Source organism: Chelonia mydas, chromosome 25 (assembly GCF_015237465.2).
Source record: "Chelonia mydas isolate rCheMyd1 chromosome 25, rCheMyd1.pri.v2, whole genome shotgun sequence".
NCBI lineage: Eukaryota > Metazoa > Chordata > Testudines > Cheloniidae > Chelonia > Chelonia mydas.
The window spans coordinates 10,757,167-10,772,927 of record NC_057858.1 but is presented as its reverse complement, the minus strand read 5'-3'; the positions used below and the strand labels follow the sequence as shown (position 1 = coordinate 10,772,927).

General features: G+C 41.1%; 1 protein-coding gene across 3 annotated transcripts in view; it reads left to right on the top strand.

Annotated features, from left to right (window-relative positions):
* The window catches only part of LOC102931274 (uncharacterized protein KIAA1958), a 32,560-nt gene that overhangs the window by 4,787 nt on the left and 12,012 nt on the right, over nt 1-15,761 (top strand). The window contains exon 1 of one of the 3 annotated variants that reach the window (XM_043535895.1): nt 3,148-4,595. The exons of the other annotated variants lie outside the window; for them this stretch is intronic. The gene's annotated coding sequence lies outside the window, so the exon portion shown is untranslated. Of the gene's footprint in view, nt 1-3,147; nt 4,596-15,761 lie in introns of those variants that run through there. 3 annotated transcript variants of the gene reach the window in all.

The window sequence follows — 15,761 nt, the reverse complement described above, 5'->3', positions numbered from 1 at the left end:
ACATTCTCTTGTGCATTGTTCATGATATCACAGCGCAGCTCTGGAAATCCTTAGCCTAGATAGACCTAGTGGAGAGAGCACTCCCTGTTGTATAAGTATCTTTGTATTGCTGTCAGTCCTGCTAAAATTCCCCTTGTGTTTGATTTTTTTTTTTTAACATATTTCTCAGATACGGATTCAGAAACAACCTAGGTAGTTAGAAACTGGAGGATTTTCCCCATTGGTTCAAACAGTTTGGGGATACAGAAGCATTAAAAATGAAAATAAATTCAATTAGTGGGCTTGCATTCTGTAACTGTATCTTACAAGTAGCAACAGTGTATTACTAAATAAATTGCGTTTGGAATTGAGACCTTTAAATTGATATTAAGTTTCAATGAGGAGTGAATTTTTTATAACCAGGTTAAGAACTTCCTAAAATAGACTTTTATAATGGAATTGCTTTGTTGGCACAGCCAAATGCTGGTACTTCCTGCTACTTGTCTTTCAGGGATCAGTTAATAATAGCATTGCTAAAGCCCAACTTAACTTGCAATATTGTGGAAATTGTGGATTCCGCAATATTAGGCTTCCACCGCAATTTTGACAGCAGGAGCCCCTGCCAGCTGACAGTGGGAGCCCTGGCCACCCGGAGTCTGAAAGCGGGAGCCCCTGTTGTCAACCCCAAGCCCCCACTCTCAGGCCTAGGCCCCCACTCTCAGCCCCAGGTGGCTGACAGCAGAAGTCCCCACTCAGCCCTGGCTGCCCAATCTGAGCCCTGGGCAGCCAACAGCGGGATTCCTGGCTCTCAGCCCCAAGCGGCCGACAGTAGAAAATCATAGAAAAGTAATAATAGACTTTATTACCCCAAATAATAAGGTCCATTATTACTTTTCTCCAATTTTCCAAGGTTTGTCCACAACTCAGCTGTAATTTTTTGACAATCATCTCACAATTCAAGTAGGGCCTTAAGTATTGTACTACCCAAGCACTATTCATGAAATGTCTGTCACTGTTTCCATTATAAATTTTGGTTTTTGGATTTTAATGTGATAACTGTGTCAAATCAAACCTAGATATAATTTGTATGCATAAAACTGAACGAATGAAAATTCCATGTTTAACTACAGAATTTAGTGATTATTTCTCTTTCCCTCTTTTTAATCTATAACAAACTGAGAGAGTGCTATCTGTCTAAGCCAGTAGTTTTTAACCACGTCTAAGGGGGCTATGAAAGGCTGTCATTACCACAGAACAGTGGTTTTCAATCTGTGGTATTCGCAGACTTTGTCTATGATTTCCAAAGGGGTCCGTACATTGATACAAAATATTTTAGGGGTCTGCAAATGAAAAATGGTTGAAAACCACTGGTCTATGCTATTCCAGTCTTTATCAGTTCATGTTGTTTCAGCTCTTTCCTGTCTTCATTGCTCCTCTTGGATGCATTTGGGTGACTCATTTCCTTTGCAGAATGAACCAGCCATTTCCTGGTTATTGAATTCAGGAACTTCTTCTACCACTCAGCTCTAAGTTTCTGAGTGGGTTGATCTAATGTTTGGTCAGACCCCCTCCAAGTTAGGTTGGAACTGTGAATGTTGATTTCAATGTTATGAAAGGGTAATATTGCCAGACTGTCACAATGTTGCTTTGGGATCATTAGTATGCCCTCTTCAGTCTGGGTTTCAGTATCCTTTTTTGTGTGTTGAAATTAAAATAATTCCATAGATCCAAATTTAATGGTACTATTCTTTAGTGCACTAGAACCAAAACCTTTTCTTAATTTCGTCCAGTAATTTTCAATGCATGCAAATAGGACATTTAAAAAGATATGATGTGCCAAATTCATCCACAGGATAATGGCATTGAAGAAAATGAAATTACAGGAGGTATCTGGCCCAATGACTTTTTGATTATTTTAATAAATGGCAGCAAGGTTATGTGCACAGGAATTAATTTTGTTATTGACTAGTCCAGATCATAGAGATATTGGTTTTCATATTAGATATGGACCAGTATAACTCTTCTGTTTGACATTGTTCTTTTTTTTAATTTTGTTTTCATAATTTTAACTCATCTCCATCCCCACACCCTTAATTTCCTGCAAAACTATTTCCCAGTTTTTCATCTTAGTGGAACCCTGTAACTGTGTTGTGGAAAGCTACCTTGGGCAAAAAAATGTCTTATTCTAGAGGCTGGCCTTGCGATGGTGACCCAATTTACAGTAGTGTTCTCCCCAGCCTGCAGCGTCTCCACTCTTTCAAAAAATACCTTGTTGCTACAAAGCAATTTGCTCCTATGTATCCTTCTCCCATGATTTTGTTTGAATAGTCCTGTTTACTTGCCTGTCATACATCTGTTATGTGCTGAAGGAAATTAAACAATAGGATTGTTGGGTTAGGGATATGGCCCCTTTTGAGTTTGCATATAGCACATGCTGTGTGGATTATCACTGAATAATTCATACCCTTAATGCTGGATACCTCTTCTGTGACTTTCCATTAACTGTAATAGAATATATTGTACAAGTACCCACAGCAGCCCTTGCTTTCTATTCATTAGCACTCAAAATGTGGTATATATCAAACATACTTCAGCTACTTAGAGCAGGTGTGTGTGCGCAAAACCACTCCTTTACTATTTAGTAATATTTGTACTCGGCCATGAATGGGAGCGCATTCTGCTCCAGTGCCAGACCTAACCAAAGTCAGGCCAAATAGAAGGAACTATAATATTTTTATATTATATACACTATATTCTAATTCCCGGTCTTTCTTCAGTAAGGAAGGTGGGTGGGTATTTCATCACGCCCTTCTCAATGGTATAACTGTGAAAGGTGCGCTAGTAAGGTTAGTAGAAAATCATGAACATAAAAAAAAACCTGTGGCTTCTGTGATTTTTAAATTGTGGAAATGCCTTTCAGCAGAATTAAATATTTTGTCTAAAAAAAAAAAAAATTTTTAGTTTCTGCCTTTTTCCATTCCAGAGTAACAGGTCCTAACTTGGCCAATATAAACACAGCAATGTGTTGCTTCCCAGCCTTGCAGGAAATTCTCTGATCAAATAGCAACAGCATGAACTCATCCATTCCTTGCCTTGTTCAATGCAATTGGACTACTCTTAGTAGTAGTTACTATCCCAGTAGAAAGTGTTTGCAGGATTGGGCCCTAACTCCCTAGGAATCCACTATCCCTTGCACATGATTTAGACAACGCATCTGAAGTCCATTTGTCCACGAAGCATGAGATATGAAGTTGTGCTGAAGCTAGGTTTCCCATCCCACAACCAGTACAACCACCGTTAGGTTGATCTGCATTAAGTTTCTTAATTGTTTACCCTTTAGTCCCCTGAAAAAGCATGACTTTTGTTCTTGGAATAGACCCCACAGCATAATTAAAAATGTCAAAAATGCTTGAGAAACTGTTCTAAGTTGCTAAAAATGAATGTGAATGTCTTCCCTGCAATCCCTGTGTCTTTCCCTTACCCTGGCCTCAGCTTTACAAAGTGGTTTGTTTCCAACCCCGCAGCATAGTTTGCATTCCACAGTCAAGAATGAACATTTATTTATACAAACATCCATCCTTGCAAGCACATCTCAGTGTACTATCCTAAGGCAGAGCAATAAACATCATTTTTCTTTATGTTCTCCTTTGCATAGCTGCATTGCTAGACATTTTATCAGGAGGCAATTCTTCAATTAAAGATTAGCACAGTTCAGTCACTTCCACATGGCTGCAAATCTGTTAAAAATGAAAGAGCATTCTGGTCCATTTCCCTACACCCATTATAGTTTTAGTACCCTCTAATGATGGTGCCAGTTTTTTTTTGTTTTTTTTTTAAATAAAGGAAAGTCTTGGTGCAGGTTAGGATCCCAGTGTCTCTGTGTATCTTGCAGAAACTCAAGCCCCAGAACCCTAGGCTTGTTTGTTCTCAGTCATTCTGAGAACCCAGTTTTCCCCAAACCTCTTAGCAGGCCATGGAGGTGTATTAATTATTTCAACACTTGAATGCACAAGCTGACAGTGTGAAAGTGATCAGAGTGGTAGATGAAACAGCATCTGGCCACCACTGAGAAGGATAACCCAACTCAGAGTTAAAGCTCATACATTGTTTCTTCGGGTTCTCCATCTCTCACCTGTCAGATGGCAGTATCATTCACCAAAATGCTAGCTCATCACCTGTGTGCTTGTGACAGCAGGTCAGCACCCATTGCATCTGCTGTTTAACTGGGGATTACACGGATGCTAGATGACTACAACAGGCGAATTTCAAGATCTGAATGCAGCAAATGTAAATGAAACTGGGGCCCTGTACAGAGAATTTCTTTATTTTTTGCCTTTATAGACAAACATATCTGCAAGCTACTCACTATCTTGTGTAAAGATGTCAAAATTTGCCCTGACCATGAGCCAAATTCTGCTCTTAGTTGAACTAATTAAGAGAAGAACTTGGTTCCATCTCTTTTAAATTTAAATCCTCCAACGAATTTGATCAATCATGGCTTGATTGGGAACTTTCTTATCAGCATTTCTGAAGCAGCCTTTGAAAACATTATGTATTTAGGATTTTTTAAAATGATGTCTCAAGTATGTAGGCGGAATATTGTTAAAACGCAAGAGGTAAGTGAAATTTATTTTTAAAAATACACGCTTGATACTGTCCTTTCAGAAGGAGAGTACTGGCACCTTTCTTAATATGTTTCACAACCAGAGACTGATGAACTGTTCTAATGAATGAACTCTGAGGATAAGTTTTCTCTGACTGTATTCACTGAATCATTATTGGTCTTTTTATGGATGTGATTTATTAGATTTTCAATAACTACACTGTTGCAAGGCTTGCAAATGCACATTCCATTGCTGTGGTATTAGGGCTAAATCCTGCCCTTCCTTATCCTAATTACATTTTTATCATAACTCACCCATAACACGCAAGGCTGCGTACTGTGGTCTGCAGGGGTGTGGTATGCAGGAAAACGGGTAGGCTAGGTTCTGACTGAGTAGATCATATGCTGCCATCAGCAACAACATGTGTTCGGAGACATCCTGCCCTGGTGGGGCAGAACAACTTCATGCTGAACGTGTAGCTGGCAATTCACCACTACCCCCCCTCCACCAGATTCATTCTGGGTAGGATTTAGTTCTAAGCTTGCAAGTTATAATGCACGTCCTGGAGCACACACTACATAGTTACACAGCTGTGTGAAGAGTTCTCATATGGCTATTTAATATTTGCCATGAAATTATATCAACAAAGTTACGATCAGACACTTTAGTTCCATCAAAGGAGGTCTCCCATTTATCTAAGGTACTTATATGCTCTCTCATCACCATAGTATCTAAGCACCTCATAAGTTACTGAATTATGTAATGCAAGACACTGAATCATCCTTATGTTGGGTGCAAAAACTACACTCCATCAAAATGAAGTCGGATCGCCTTTCTCTTAGGGATAAATACTGACAGCATCTTTTGCAAGAGTAAATGGCAGGGGTGCTCTGTACCCCCCCACACTGGGGCTCTGTACTGCCCTGAGTAATCCTGAGGATGGCTAGGCAGGCATAGAAAGGGCATGGAGTAGACCCATAAATTCCTGGATGGGGTGGGGAGCTCATGCCAGTGATCTCCCATGCCCACCTGATGACTGGGATCCTGGTGCCCTCTCTCTTCCTTGTACAAGTCCTATGGAGGCTGCTCTAAGCCTGAGGCTGTAGTAACCCCTGTGGAGCTGCCATGGGAGATAAAAGGAGAAATTAAGTGGTCCCCACAGGGAGTTGTGGGTGGGGTGGTCTATGCCAGCCCCCTTCATTCTGTTGTCCAGGCTACAGAGAGGTCTTCGCCCTGTTTGGAAGCAGTCAGCTGGCACTGTTGTGAGAGTTGTATAGCTCTTTTAAGCTTCCCTGCAGAGTCAGGGATGCTCAGTGCATGTGCTAATGAAACACAAAGTATTATTGTAATCATCTCTGTATTGACGTAGTAACATATATACTCAAGTATGTCCAAAAGAGTAATAGAGTTCAGACACCAAACCCTTGTGTATACCATGCCTGCCATGAGTCCTGCATTGCCACACAGGCTAATCAAGACATCATTTTCCCAGATCTGAAGCTCTATTAAACATCAAGCTCCAAGTGATTTCCTACTTGGATCAAAGATGTGTTTGTTCTAGTGCCACTTAAGTTTAAAAGGCAAGAATACCAGGAATGAATTAAACCTCCCCAGTGGCAGCTGCTGAGGTTCCATTGGTTTGTCAGTGCCATAATTATGCAGCTGGAGTCTTCTGTTTGCCGGCCCATATGTTCCTGAAGGATGTAATGTCATGGAAAAACACAGTGGTGCTTCGTTCCCAAAGCTACGCGATGTTTCTGTTGTACCGTGAGGATTTGCTTATGTTTCAGCTGAAAAATGTTGAGAACTAATGTTCCAGTCTTGGTCTGATAATTAAACTATCATTATTCTTACTTGAACTATCTACATGGAAGCGCATTAAGAGAAATGGCTTGTGTCATAAATAAATTAAACAATGGGTCTAATGCAAGAGAGGCTGACCATATATTCACATTAAATTATTTTCACATTTCCAGCTCGTCTCTGAAAGTGAATGCTGCTGCTTGCCTCATGCCAGGAATCATTGCTGTTATTTAGTTTATGTTGAATTTTCAACTCATCCAAAGTTAGTGTAGTGCATATTTCCAATTCTGCTGCCTATTAAAAACATTTAGAGCATTAAAAGAATATTGAGGACAAAAGGACTGATCCTGCAAGATGCTAAAGTCAGTGGGAACTGGGGGCACTCAGACTTCAAACAGCCAAAGGAATGACAAACAACATAATATCCTTTCAAATGTTTAAGATGCTTAGATACTATGGCAATGAGTATAATGCAAACATAAAGACAGATAGCACCATGCAGGAGGTACTTAATACCTTACAGAATTGGGCCTGAGATATCAGTCACAAGGGCTTAATCCATGTTCGCAAAACTAGGTAATTGCATCACTAAATCTGGGTACGTGTATGCACAATTGTCATTTGTAAGATCAGCTTCCTAGTTTGCATACACCATTACATGCTTGTGCATGTTCTGCAGGCACAGCATAGATCAGTGAGATTAAACTTTGAAACCATAACTAACAATTTAAACCAAAAAACCAAAATCGTATCTTTAATACAGTGTATATCTGTCTTTGACTTCATATTACCCATGTATTGCAGGTTTCTCAGAAAATGATGCCCTTGCCAATGCTACAATATTGCTACAATATTTCTCCAGGAGGATGATTTAATTTTAGTTTATTTTAAATGTAGTTTAATTGAATTTCCTTTCTTTAATGACTTTAAAATCAGACCATAAGAGTTATATTTAAATAGTGCTACATTTTATAATAGCACTACATTTACTTCTGTACTTGTAAGCTGGTCAGATACTTCAGCAACAATAAAAAGTCAGTCAGCAAGATTCTCTCTAGGCTTCATACATGAGGACTTAAGTTCACAAGTGGTCATAAAAGAAACAAAAAGGTTTAGAAGAGCATCCCTCTGATTACAATCCAGCCCCTCTAACAAATAAGGCCTGTGTTTCTAAAAGCAAATAGCCTTTTCAGCAGAGTGCCCGGGTGATTTTTGAAATTGGTTTTTAGTTGTGCCATTGTTATCGGTGAGCCTGTTGGCTGAAGCAGTCCAAGTGGAGGGTTGGGTGGGTTTGTGGGCAGAAGAATGAATGGCCAAACTGTATTTTCAGAAGGGCCTGGGACACTGAAGGGCTGGTGCAGGTGCTCAAAGGCAGTCACGTCAGAGACACAACTAAGGCCTTGTCTACATTGGAAGATTGTATCTGTTTAGCTTAAATCAGAGTTTCAAAAAGTGATTTAATTAAAGTGGTGCAAATCCCTGTATGGACATTAATTTAAGTGTTTTCAAGTTTATTTAAACCTGCTCCCAATCATCTTAAGCTAAACTGAAAAAAACCAAAACCCTCCCAAAACATTAAAACCAAAATAAGAGTGCCCACACAGGAGTTTGCACTGATTTAACTCCATTAGTTTAAATTCATCTCATGATTAAACTAGTGCAACTCTCTTCTGCAGACAAGCTCTAAATCAGGAAATGCAGGTTAAGGTTCTTGAGCAATAGTCGCTCATTGGCTACTCTGCAGTCTGTGCAAAGCTGAAAACAGACATTACAGTGAGAGGACCCTCTCCTTCGCCACCCCACCCACACAAGAGAGGGACAGACGTGAATGGACAAAGACAGACAGACTGGATTTGCTGAGGAAGTTGTAGATTAGCTCAGGGAACGAGAGGCAGAGCTGAGATTCAGATAGAGCTAGAAGAGGCAAGGGGTAGGCGGGACAGTGTCTAACCACACTGGGGCTGAGTATCATGAGACATCTCAGGGAAAGTAGATGGCAAGCAAAGGATCAGAGGTAGAAGAGTTTGTACCCTCCTAAGAAGGTCTTTCAGTTTCATAGGACATTCTTCACCCTCACTGAGGCATGGGTCATACAGATGCATAGGCTCACACGTGAAGCCATCCACCAGCACATCTGTGGTGAGCTGAAGGTGGAAGATAGAAAGGCAGATCTTCAGGAGCCTTGCTCACCACTGAAGATCCAGGCCTAATTGGCATATGTAAGGTGATTAGTTACCTAAGTGAATATGCACCTTTGGTTTGAATAGAAATGCCCCCAAGCATGGAATTTCTCAGGGTACTTTTGAAAACCGCATTCAGATTATGTACTCACAATTTTGACACTAAAAAGTCTAACTAAAATTTTAATAACTAAAAATTCCTGTTAGGGCAACTCCCCTCACACTTTTGAGAATGTTGGCCAGAGTTTGGAGAAGCTGCCTTCTTTTCTACTTCCCATTTCACTCCTGCATCATGCCAGCAGCACATGGGAAAGCTGCTGTGTCATTTTTAAAGGATAGTGACCAACCCCCACCCCCCCCTTCTTCCCTATTTATTTCAAGGCTTTCCTATCACTCCATGTGTTATGAGGCCATTGTACTGTTGTCCAAAGGCTATGGTTGCCCTGTGAGAGGGTTGCTGAAGCATCTTGGTGATCTTGGAGCAATGCCCCTCTGCCATGTACATTGGCCAAACTGGACAGTCTCTACGCAAAAGAATAAATGGACACAAATCTGACATCAGGAATCATAACAGTCAAAAACCAGTAGGAGAACAAAAAGAAAAGGAGTACTTGTGGCACCTAGAGACTAACAAATTTATTTGAGCATAAGCTTTCGTGAGCTACAGCTCGCTTCATCGGATGCATTCAGTAGAACACTTCAACCTCTCTAGTCACTCAGAACCAATTTAAAGGTGGCAATTTTGCAACAGAAAAGCTTCAAAAACAGACTCCAACCAGAAACTGCTGAACTGGAATTAATTTTCAAACTAGATACCATTAACTTGGGCTTGAATAGAGACTGGGAGTGGCTGGGTCATTACACAAATTGAATCTATTTCCCCATGTTAAGTATCCTCACACCTTCTTGTCAACTGTCTGAAATGGGCCACCTTGATTATCACTACAAAAGTGTTGTTTTTCCCCCCCTCCTGCTGATAATAGCTCATCTTAATTAATTAGCCTCTTAGAGTTGGTATAGCAACTTCCACCTTTTCATGTTCTCTGTATATCTTCTTATATATGTTCAATTCTGTGCATCTGGTGAAATGGGCTTTAGCCCATGAAAGCTTACACTCAAATACATTTGATAATCTAAGGTTCCACAAGTACTCCTGTTCTTTTTGCAGATACAGACTAACATGGCTGCTACTCTGAAAGATGTGTTTTGTATTTTACAATTTAGGTGGCAAAGTCTCACTGAAAAAACAGAGGTTTGTTACAAGGCACATCTTCCCCACTAAATAACTAACAGAACACTCTTTATTCAAAGCATCTTAAAATGGTAGGGTATCACCCACAAATTACATATAGGGAAAGTGAAGCACAGAGTGGGGTGGAGAAAAGTAAATTTGCCCAATTGCTCCCACTCTAGTCCCCTAACCACTGGAATGTGTTCTCTCCAATATAAAGCACTGTTTAATTTTTTTAATAGATTAGTAGGGAAGTGGCCTGTGTTACTTCACTATTTTTAGATGAATTTTTGAAAAAAAAAATTTGCTTAGCAATACCTGGAATTCTATATAGATTAGAGAGAGAAAGAGAGAATTATATATACACACACATACTATCCCAATTCAGAAGGGATTTTTTTAAGGGACAAAATCTGCAGCCTTAGACTGAGGAAGTTTTATGCCAAGTTTCAGCCAGATTCAAAAGAACTATGATACAAACCCATCACATACAAGGATTATAAATGGAGATGTTTCTGTATTCAGCTAAAATAACACTATTAGTCAACCTAGAATTGCACTGTAGTTTTAGCATTAAGATTGCAAGAAGCTTGCAATCTTAATGCTAAAAGTCAGCATTGCTGAGCAGCCAGGAAAGCTAAGTCTAGGACTTCATATTAATATAATGCTATTTTTGGTGTGTTTGGTACTTCATGTGTGTAGTTGGGTGGTTTTTTGCAGCTATGGAGAACAGTATTTTAGGAGGGTATTTTCACCCTTGCAAAGTTTACGTTTAGCGGAAGAGTGGACCACGGATTAGTAATAAGATTTTCTCTGAATCAGAATCAGGACATTGCTTTCCTTGTTAGGCCTATGCCAAAGGGAGATGTGTAAACACTCTTTTAAGTCAGCCTACCCTGCACAAAGGGAATGCTTTCTGTCTGGATTGAGTGAGAGACTAAAATAGGACTGAAATCAATTGGCTCTTCCTAGCCAGGTTTCACTATTATTATTAACAATGTAGCAGCCTCTGGTGGAGATCTGTTAATTTACAGGTTTCTTCAGCTGTAAATTTCAGCAAGACTTTGCCACCTAAATTGTTAAATACAAAACACACCTTTAAGTTAAATTTAAGTCAGAAAACAATTACTAAGTTAAATTTAAGTCAGAAAACAATTACTACTGCAGGATTGCCAACCCCAGTATTCAAGAATAATGAGTCAAGCCCCCAAAATGCATCATTTTTTTTAAATCGTGATTTTGGGGTTTGTTTGTTTTTTGTCTTTTGAGCTCAAGCGTTTTTCTGCAACCATAAGGACTGAAATTTATTTAAATAAATTAAAGCTGAGGACACGACTCCAGAAGCTGGTGCTTTAAGGAAGATCAAAAATATCATGAGATTTTTGAAAATTTTGAGAGTTGACAATACTGCTTTAATATCTTTGAGAAATGCACTTTGACATCCTGCATCCCTCTTCCAGTTCTTCAGTAATGGAAAATGGATTATTGCAAGTACATAAAAGGTTGTTAAAAGGCTGTTACAAGGAGGAGGGAGAAAAACTGTTCTTCTTAGCCTCTGAGGATAGGACAAGAAGCAGTGGGCTTATATTGCAGCCAGGGTGGTTTAGGTTGGACATTAGGAAAAGCTTCCTAACTGTCAGAGTGGTTAAGCACTGGAATAAATTGCCTAGGGCGGTTGTGGAATCTTCACCATTTGGAATTTTTAAGAGCAGGTTGGACAAACACCTGTCAGGGATGGTCTAGACCAGTGGTTCTCAAAGCCGGTCCGCAGCTTGTTCAGGGAAAGCCCCTGGCGGGCCGGACCGGTTTGTTTACCTGCCGCATCTGCAGGTTCGGCCGATCTTGGCTCCCACTGGCTGCGGTTCGCCGCTCCAGGCCAATGGGGGCTGCGGGAAGGGCGGCCAGCACGTCCCTTGACCTGCGGCGCTTCACGCAGCCCCCATTGGCCTGGAGTGGCGAACCGCGGCCAGTGGGAGCCAAGAGCGGCCGAACCTGCGGAAGCGGCAGGTAAACAAACCGGTCCGGCCCGCCAGGGGCTTTCCCTGAACAAGCGGCGGACCGGCTTTGAGAACCACTGGTCTAGACAATACTTAGTCCTGCCTTGAGTGCAGGGGACTGGACTATATGACCTCTCAAGGTCCCTTCCAGTTCTGTGATTCTATTTGCATATATGGGTCTGAAGAACAAAGTCAGGCCCTGATCCTGCAATGAGCTCTGCGGGGGCACACTCATGTACAGTACAGGATTGGGGCCTAACACTCCAAGAGTGATGCCCAGAGAAAATCTTATGCAAAAAAAAGGCCCCAGTTTGGCAAATTTACATAACACAAGTTGTTCCCTTGTACAACTACTCATATCCATGGAGTTACTCACATGTGTAAGTGTTTGCAGGATCAGAACTTGAAGTTATTTTCTACATTTGAGAGTTTTTAGTAAAAGTCTTTGACGAGCTGCTCCATAATTTGTTTCCCATTAACTTCTGTTTCCCTCATGCTCTTCTCAGTGTGATAAAATATGAGACTCTGTTTATATAATTGGATATTTTGTAATTAATTTTCCCCTCCCATACATCTGTTTTTAGTGTCTGATTACATTTTGTTGGATCCAGGCACTACTCTGCCAGCTCTGTCATACTTAAAAAATAAAATAAAGTAATAATAAAAAATAATAATTGCCTCAGGGAGCTTAGTCACGGTGCAAGAATAGTGGCTCTGTAACAGACACCTGAGAGAGGGGATGTAATTGAGAGCAACTGTGAGGAAGATGATCTTGGATCTGAAGGAAGTAAAAACAAAATAGTGCCCGATTCTGTGAAGATGTGATACATGAAGTCACATAATGAGGTTTCTGTGGAGTAGCACTTACCAGCAGAGTGAAAAGGAGTACTTGTGGCACCTTAAAGACGAACCAATTTATTTGAGCATAAGCTTTCGTGAGCTACAGCTCACTTCATCGGATGCATACTGTGGAAAATACAGAAGATGTTCTTATACATACAAACCATGAAAAAATGGGTGTTTACCACTACAAAAGGTTTTCTCTCCCCCCACCCCACTCTCCTGCTGGTAATAGCTTATCTAAAGTGATCACTCTCCTTACAATGTGTATGATAATCAAGGTGGGCCATTTCCAGCACAAATCCAGGTTTTTTCTCACCCCCCCCCCCCACCACACACACAAACCCACTCTCCTGCTGGTAATAGCTTATCTAAAGTGACCACTCTCCTTACAATGACAGGTTTCAGAGTAACAGCCGTGTTAGTCTGTATTTGCAAAAAGAAAAGGGGTACTTGTGGCACCTTAGAGACTAACCAATTTATTTGAGCATAAGCTTTCGTGAGCGCTGTAGCTCACGAAAGCTTATGCTTAAATAAATTGGTTAGTCTCTAAGGTGCCACAAGTACTCCTTCTCCTTACAATGTGTATGATAATCAAGGTGGGCCATTTCCAGCACAAATCCAAGGTTTAACAGGAACGTCCGGGGGGGAGGGAGGGGGGAGATAGGAAAAAACAAGGGGAAATAGGTTACCTTGCATAATGACTTAGCCACTCCCAGTCTCTATTCAAGCCTAAGTTAATTGTATCCAATTTGCAAATGAATTCCAATTCAACAGTTTCTCGCTGGAGTCTGGATTTGAAGTTTTTTTGTTTTAATATTGCGACCTTTAGGTCTGAAATCGAGTGACCAGAGAGATTGAAGTGTTCTCCGACTGGTTTATGAATGTTATAATTCTTGACATCTGATTTGTGTCCATTTATTCTTTTACGTAGAGACTGTCCAGTTTGACCAATGTACACGGCAGAGGGGCATTGCTGGCACATGATGGCATATATCACATTGGTGGATGTGCAGGTGAACGAGCCTCTGATAGTGTGGCTGATGTTATTAGGCCCTGTGATGGTGTCCCCTGAATAGATATGTGGGCACAGTTGGCAACGGGCTTTGTTGCAAGGATAGGTTCCTGGGTTAGTGGTTCTGTTGTGTGGTATGTGGTTGCTGATGAGTATTTGCTTCAGGTTGGGGGGCTGTCTGTAGGCAAGGACTGGCCTGTCTCCCAAGATTTGTGAGAGTGTATACACATTGTAAGGAGAGTGATCACTTTAGATAAGCTATTACTAGCAGGAGAGTGGGGTGGGAGGAGGTATTTTTTCATGCTTTGTGTGTATATAAAAAGATCTTCTACACTTTCCACAGTATGCATCCGATGAAGTGAGCTGTAGCTCACGAAAGCTTATGCTCAAATAAATTGGTTAGTCTCTAAGGTGCCACAAGTCCTCCTTTTCTTTTTGCGAATACAGACTAACACGGCTGTTACTCTGAAACCTACCAGCAGAGTGTCTCCCACAGCTGGCACATGCAGTGAGAACCTGCTGTCCCTCATAGGACTAAGTGGACAGTGCTCTAAATCCTGTTTTTTCTTACTCTGATTGTTCCAGTTTCCTGTTTTGTCCTGTCAGGAGGTGGAACTGCTCCCAGTCTGTGTATTTGCTTTCCTTATTCCTACCTCTTGAACTAAACCTGTGAAATAGACAATAAAAGACCAAAGAGAAACAGAACCAAGACTATTACGAAAGGAGGGAAAAAAGGAACTAACACCAAAACAAATGTCACTTAAGGCAGTTTCTAAGATCCATACAAATGCAAGAAGCATAACCAAATAAAGAAAGTACAAGTCTCTGTTATAGGAGATTTCAAGGATGTATTATGAACCATTATGACTTTGCCATCTAATTATGAAAGTGGAATAAATCACATAGTTTCACATTTTCAAAAGTGATTGATGATTTTGGGTGCCTCAGTTTTTGAGGTACCTTGCAGGAGACAGATTTTCAGAAAGCACTGAGCACCCACCCTGTGAAATTCAGGCCCCTTTGAAATGTGTTGAGTTGGTCACACATGCACACGCACACAAAATCACTAGCCATTTTTGAAAATTTAGATCAAGAAATGTTTAAGGGTGAGATTTTCAAAACTGGTACCCTAACCCTTTTGAAATTCAACAGAGGCTGGGTGCCTAGCTCATTTAGAATCATAGAATACTAGGGTTGGAAGAGACCTCAGGAGGTCATCCAGTCCAACCCCCTGCTCAAAGCAACTAACTAACCAACTAACTAACCAACACCAACTAAATCACCCCAGCCAGGGCTTTGTCAAGCCGGGCCTTAAAAACCTCTAAGGATGGAGATTCCAACATCTCCCTAGGGAACCCATTCCAGTGCTTCATCACCCTCCTTGTGAAATAGTGTTTCCTAATATCCAACCTAGACCTCCCCCACTGACAACTTGAGACCATGGCTCCTTGTTCTGTCATCTGCCACCACTGGGAACAGCCAGGCTCCCTCCTCTTTGGAACCCCCTTCAGGTAGTTGAAGGCTGCTATCAAATCCGCCCTCATTCTTCTCTTCTGCAGACTAAACAAGCCCAGTTCCCTCAGCCTCTCCTCATAAGTCATGTGCCCCAGCCCCCTGATCATTTTCGTTGCCCTCTGCTGGACTCTCTCCAATTTGTCCACATCCCTCCTGGAGTGGGGGGACCAAAACTGGATGCAATACTCCAGGTGTGGCCTCACCAGTGCCGAATAGAGGGGAATATTCACTTTCCTCGATTAGCTGGCAATGCTCCTACTAATACAGCCCAATATGCTGTTGGCCTTCTTGGCAACAAGGGCACACTGCTGACTCATATCCAGCTTCTCATCCACTGTAATCCCCAGGTCCTTTTCTGCAGAACTGCTTTTAGGCCCCTTTGAAAATGCCAAGCCTAAATTATCTTACATAAGAACAGTAATACTGGGTCAGACCAATGCCAGGTGCTTCAGATGGAATCATCAAGTGATCCATCCCATGTCATCCACTCCCAGCTGCTGGTAAACAGAGGCTAGGGACACTCAGCCATATTTAATACCGAGTGGAAAAAGTTATCAGATAAGAGACTGACATCTTGACTGTTCAATTATTCAGAGC